Source organism: Macrobrachium rosenbergii, chromosome 9 (assembly GCF_040412425.1).
Source record: "Macrobrachium rosenbergii isolate ZJJX-2024 chromosome 9, ASM4041242v1, whole genome shotgun sequence".
NCBI lineage: Eukaryota > Metazoa > Arthropoda > Malacostraca > Decapoda > Palaemonidae > Macrobrachium > Macrobrachium rosenbergii.
In genome coordinates, this window is record NC_089749.1 from 59826511 (window position 1) to 59832998 (window position 6488).

The 6488-nt window shown below is 34.5% G+C and overlaps 1 long non-coding RNA gene across 1 annotated transcript in view; it reads left to right on the top strand.

Moving 5' to 3' along the window:
• The first annotated feature begins 4539 nt into the window (after positions 1-4539).
• LOC136841884 (uncharacterized) overlaps positions 4540-6488 on the top strand; it is a 10248-nt gene continuing 8299 nt past the window's right edge. Inside the window, exon 1 of the long non-coding RNA XR_010854122.1 lies at positions 4540-4876. This is a non-coding gene — a long non-coding RNA (uncharacterized lncRNA). The remainder of the gene's footprint in view (positions 4877-6488) is intronic.

Consider the following 6488-nt stretch of genomic DNA (forward strand, 5'->3'; position numbering starts at 1 on the left):
GTATAACCATACGGCGTGAGTAGCGATCTCATAAATTTATATTTTTATTGATAAATTCGTAATTTAAACATATCCTGTCAATTTTCATAAATTAATAAGAAAAATAACTTATCATGATATAGTGGTATATAAAAATAACTTTTATTATATAAATTTTACTATTAAAACTAATAGACTTTGTTTTAAAATTCGCCTACAAACCTCGGTTACCATGGTAACCGATTACGTAATCTTCAGGGCAGTGACGTCATTCATTCATAATTCGATTCCTAAATGATGTCAAGATAAAGCTTTATATGACGACTCGAGAAATCATCCCCCAAAATATCTAAGTTTGAGGTCAGATCTAACTGTATATTAACTTATTACTTATGAATAATTAACTAATTCAGTTAGCAATCCTGCATTGCCTATTTAATGATCGATAAAACGATTCGTCATGTTTTACTTTAAAATCTGCGTCAGGTTTCAAAGTTCATCTGTCTGTTTGTTTTACCAGACATTCATAGGAAAATACCTTTTTTATTTCTTAGTTTTAATCAAAATACTTCAATAATGATAGCTTTTTACAGAAATGGAAATAGAAATATTTTTTTTCTTATATGTCATGAAATATTTAAATATAATATTTATTTATACTAATCACTCAAAGCTTAGACAATAGTTATATACTGCACGAAGCCAAAAGTTTAAAAGTTGCTTAACGATCTTTTTTAAATTAATTTATTTGGCAATTTTAGCAAACACAAAGAACAATATTTAGGACCAGAGAAAACAAGAGAGGTTTATTAATCTATATCTTATATCAAATCGTTGAAATTCATTGTTATTTACGTAAAATCGAAGGTTGAATGTTCATGTAGACAAACAAAGTTCTCAGTTAGTATTTATTATTCTTTTTTGTCTTTTTTTTTTTGTTATTTTTTTTATTTTTTCAGCTGTCAATGTCCATTGCCTATAGCGTCGCAGGCCCCATAAATTTCGTAAATCAGACAAGCCTAAAGTTAATTGCGAAGAGAACTGCTCGAAATAGGAGCGAAAACTCAAATTCTGGCCCAACAACAAATCAAAAGTCGAGGAGATTGTTGGATGAATGTAATAGTTGCCTTTCAGTTGCTTTTAAAATTCGTTTTTATAGATTGATAGATAATAAAATAATTTTTCATCTTTCATTTTCTTCATCTTTCAATATTTCTATGTATGTTAATAAATATTCATGCAAAACTAATCTCATAAATTTATATTTCAAAAAAATTTTTCTCTAAAATAATCCTCTTTTCTACAATCAATTTTTTACTTACGAACGCATTTTTTATAGTAAATTTGATCGAAAGTTGCCAATTATCTGCCTTCTTTTGAAATGAACTCGAGAAATCAGATAAGTTTAGCAAAGTATTTATATTAACCAATCAATTTATTTAATTCAGTCAAAATGCCTACTGTCCCTTCGGCTGATAGCTGTAACTCCTTTCATTCCTTTTACTGTACCTCCAATCGTATTATCTTTCTTCCATCTTGCTATCCAGTCTCTTGTAACAATTATTTCAAAATGCAAATTTTAAGGTTTTCCTCCAGTTTTCACCTTTCAAACCTACTTACTCAGTTTCCTTTCCAGCGCTGAATGACCTCATAGGTCTCAGTGCTTGGCCTTTGGCCTAGACTCTGTATTCCATTCCATTCTGTGCAAGAAATATCTTTATAATGTGTAGGTGGTCTTAGTTGATGCAAAGGTCAGTGAGTTGCTTTCTGAGGGAGGTAACTGATTGTGTGTGGGCAAATTGATCTTCTTGTTCACTGGCAAAATTGACCAAATTACAAGGTTATTTAACCAAGTAAGTCTTAATAGAAAGGGTTATATTAAGGGCTGATTTAGTAGAAATCTCTGCTCAGAAAGTATGGAAATGTTGTTCCATTATTCAAAGAATTTTGTGAATGGAGTGTAATGTTTGTTATGTACTAATTTCCGCATTGAAGATTCACATACTCTGGAAACCGATAATTTTTATATCTTGGTCATGATCTCTCGTGTTCCAGATGTAAAACTGGTACGCATACACCTGCCTCTGTTTCAGCTTTGTAATTTTAAATATTTTTCTGTAACAGTATTGTATAATACCTGTACTTTGATGTATATATAAATACATAAATTCCTAAGAATATTTTTGTAACAGTTTTCTGTATATTTTAGTGCTGAAAATAAAAAGTATACTGTATTTACATTTGGTGTTTTATTAGCAATGTCTGCTGAATTATGTAGTTTTAGTTAAAAGGTTCGATGTTGGTGTATACAGCTTACAGTTACTACTTGTTCTTTTACTGTAACCACAAACTTGTACAACAAGAAATACACAACCAAAAGGCATAATTCAAAAGTAGATTCAAGAGGCCAATTGAGAATTGTAATAAAAAAAAAACGAGTCAATCATTGAAATGACTCCTTGGCTTGAAAGAGCTGGAAACTTGCCACGAAAATTATCTGAAAAAAAAAAAAAAAAAGAGAAGTGCACAGTGATATAGTGATGACAAATGTGTAACTATGTAATTAGACAAAATATATGTGGGTAAATAAAAGTCATTAAGAATCTTACATCAACATCAAGGTGAACAAAGCACACTATGCCATGGAAATATAGGGAGCTTTCGATAAGATTAACAGAATTTGGGAAATGGAATTCTGTACAAAGCTGTCATTTAAAGCTTTGACCCGGCCGATACTCGGATATGTTGCAGACTCTTTTTCAATTTAAGTGAAATGTAAATCTTTCTTCACAGAGGGAGAATCAGTTCTGAAATGCAAGAATGAATAAACACAACCGACTTTCGTCGGCTTATGGCGATAGCTTAAGTTGGGTCAATAATCCACTTGCCGAAATCTTATGTTGCAAGAGAAAAACTTGGGGAAATGAAATCTCTGAATGATATTTGAATGTCTTTTAGAATTATATACGCTACTGGGAGTGAGGAAAGTCAATGTAGTATTTTACTACGATAAAAACATTAAATTCTATTCGGAAACAGAAAGAATTGAGATGTCCATTTTTTGACAGATTTTGTATCGGCATCTCTCTCTCTCTCTCTCTCTCTCTCTCTCTCTCTCTCTCTCTCTCTCTCTCTCTCTCTCTCTCTCTCTCTCTCTTTCTCTCTCTCTCAAAGGAGCGATAGTTCGATCTCTCTCTCATTCTGCCCAAAGGAGAGAAAGCTCTCTCTCTCTCTCTCTCTCTCTCTCTCTCTCTCTCTCTCTCTCTCTCTCTCTCTCTCTCTCTCTCTCTCTCTCATGCCAAACTAGAGAGTAATAGTCAGTGCTAGCTTAGGTCCTAGCTTAGGTCCCCGGGGAGGAAAGACGTGAAGATTTTGTGCTCCATAAAAAGTGAAGTTAAAGACAAACTATAAATGCATCAAAGTGATTGCACAAGCAACCTGAAAAGGATTTAAAAGCGGATGCAAGCAACTAAATAAGTGATAAAACTGTAAAAGGACTTGTGAGATATTTTGTGATAAATAGTGAGTATGATAACCAAACAGAACAGACCATATGTGTGGCTGTGTTATGAAACATCTCAGCCTCAGGCTAAAAAACTCGGCAATGTTAATGAACATCAGAACATCAATACATCTTATTCCTGCCAGCTTCAACTTATTTAATATTTGTTGATGACACCAGGTTAGTGAGAATTTCCCCTTTGTGTCCAAGAATAACATATATCAAATAAAAACCCCATTGGAGAATTATCTGGGTTTTGTAATCGAATGATTTTGTGGTAATTTGAAATAACAGTGTAACGAATTCTTTTGCAAAAACAGTAGAAATGTTATACCAAATCTGAAACCCTTATTTGTTAAAGACATCTTAGAGAGTTTAATTGATTGTCTCGGTCATAAAATGGTTACAGTAATGTAGTTAGGTGCTGGTTAGACTGGCCGAATTTAGGAGGTGAAAATCTGTACTAACAAGTATTCATAATGACACCGATATTTTGGAATGTAAAGACAGTTTTATTTGAATTTGGTAAGTTGACGGAAAATAATTTTAGATGAGGGAAATTCAGTTCTGAAACTAGTGGTACAGCAGGGCCTCTCTCTCTCTCTCTCTCTCTCTCTCTCTCTCTCTCTCTCTCTCTCTCTCTCTCTCTCTCTCTCTCTCTCCTTGTGCTATAAAAGGAGCAATTATTGCTTGCCCTGTAGCAAAACCATGGGTTGTTATTCAAAGGAGCAAGTGCAATTATTTTCTCTCTCACTCTCTCTCTCTCTCTCTCTCTCTCTCTCTCTCTCTCTCTCTCTCTCTCTCTCTCTCTCTCTCTCTCTCTCTCTCTCTCTCTCTCTCTAAGAAGGAGCAATTATTGCTTGCTTTGTGCAAAACCATGGGTTGGTTATTCAAAGGAGCAAGTGCTTACGCTGTCACAAGCTTGCTGTCTCTCTCTCTCTCTCTCTCTCTCTCTCTCTCTCTCTCTCTCTCTCTCTCTCTCTCTCTTGTGCTCTCTCTCTCTCTCTCTCAAATTCTCTCTCTCTCTCTCTTTCTCTCTAGCAAAACCATGGGTTGGTTATTCAAAAGCAAGTGTTTACGCTGTCACAAGACCACTCTCTCTCTCTCTCTCTCTCTCTCTCTCTCTCTCTCTCTCTCTCTCTCTCTCTCTCTCTGTCATGCAACTCTAAAAGTCTAAATAGTAAAATTCAGTGTTAGAGTAATTCTGGAGAGTGAAAGACGTCGAATTTTGTGCTGCATAAAAGTGACGATATCCTTAAACTGTGTATTAATATGGCTGCCAAAACAAACTGATAAAGAAGTTGACAGTGCATACAAGGAGGAAAATAATCAATAATACGTCTCTGGAAAAGGATTCGCCAGATATTTTGTGATAAAATGTAAACACTGTTACAGGTAAGGGTAGTTAAGCAGCCATCATTCCTCCTTGGACTTGTGCTTTTCAAGTGCTCAAATAAACATAACAATTAACAGGTCCAGGATGAAACTCGGTAGTTATTGAACGTTGTAGTCTCTTTCTCATCCCGACGCAAATCAGTAATCATAACCACATTTTACGAACAATTCTACGATCACTTCGACTCTACGTAAAGCTACCGGCCTTGTCAAACACTTATCATCAAACCCTTCACATCACTCGTAACTAACTTTTTCTTACGGCCTTTTCATCAACCAACATCGAATTAAGTCTTAATCGAAGCATTAAAACCTTATCTCTTATGTGAAATGTGTCAGCTCTCTCTCTCTCTCTCTCTCTCTCTCTTGTTATGACGCCAGTTTTAATAGCCATAATCAATCAATCGCTCTCTCTTTCTCTTCCTAACACAAATCACTAATCAAAACCACATTTTACGAACAATTTTACAATAATTTCGACTCTACGTAAAGCTCCTAGTCCTATCAAACACTTATCAAACCTTATACCACTCCTAACTAACTTTTTTCTTACATACTTCGCATCAACCAACATCTAAAAACGTCGTATCCGACGCATTAAAACCTTAACTCATGTGAACTGTGTCAGCAACCTCATCCCCACCTCCTCTCTCTCTCTCTCTCTCTCTCTCTCTCTCTCTCTCTCTCTCTCTCTCTCTCGTTTGACGCCAGTTTTAGTAGCCATCAATCAATCTCTCTCTTTCTCATCCTGACACAAATCAGCAATCATAACCACATTCTACGAACAATTTTACGATTATTTAGAATCTTCAAACCTTTATCAAACACATATATAACTCCTAATACCCCCCCCTCTCTCTTTCATTGTGACGCCAGTTTTAGTAGCCATCAATCAGTCTCTCTCTCATTCTCTCTCTAATCTCTCTCTCTCTCTCTCTCTCTCTCTCTCTTCTATCAAATCAGCAATCATTCAAAACTCAAATCTACGAACAATTTTATATTACTTAGAACGAACAATTTTATGATATATAACTCTCCTCAAACCCTTATCAAACAACTAATATCAAACACTTATACAACTAACTTTTAAAAAACTTATATTACACCTAACTAACTTTTTCTTAAAGGTTACATATCAACCAACGTCTAAAAACGTCGCATTCAACGCCCACGTAACTCATATTTCGCGACTCTCAAATGAAAAAAAAGAGAAATTATTTTATTCACTTTACGGGGTCGGGAACGCTATAGCCACCTATTATCGAAAAAAGAAACTAAATTCTTCTTGAGGCCGGTTATCCAAATGTGCCTAAAATACGCTTATTACGATATTTATATCATTTACTGCTATTGCGTATGATTTTGTATCGTATTTGACATATTTTGAAAGAGATTGCGACTAAATTACGTTAATATTTAAGAAAAAAATGCCATTTTAAAGTTTACGCATTGACAAAGGCAATCAGTGTTATTTCAAATTCAAATGTGGTCTAAAAACCAACGAATTCCGTACCTTAATTACGCTTGATTTCGTCTTATTACCTACTGTATTCGTCTCAAATCGGCGTGTAAGTATTCCTTATTAACTTAAGTTCTCATATATACGATTATT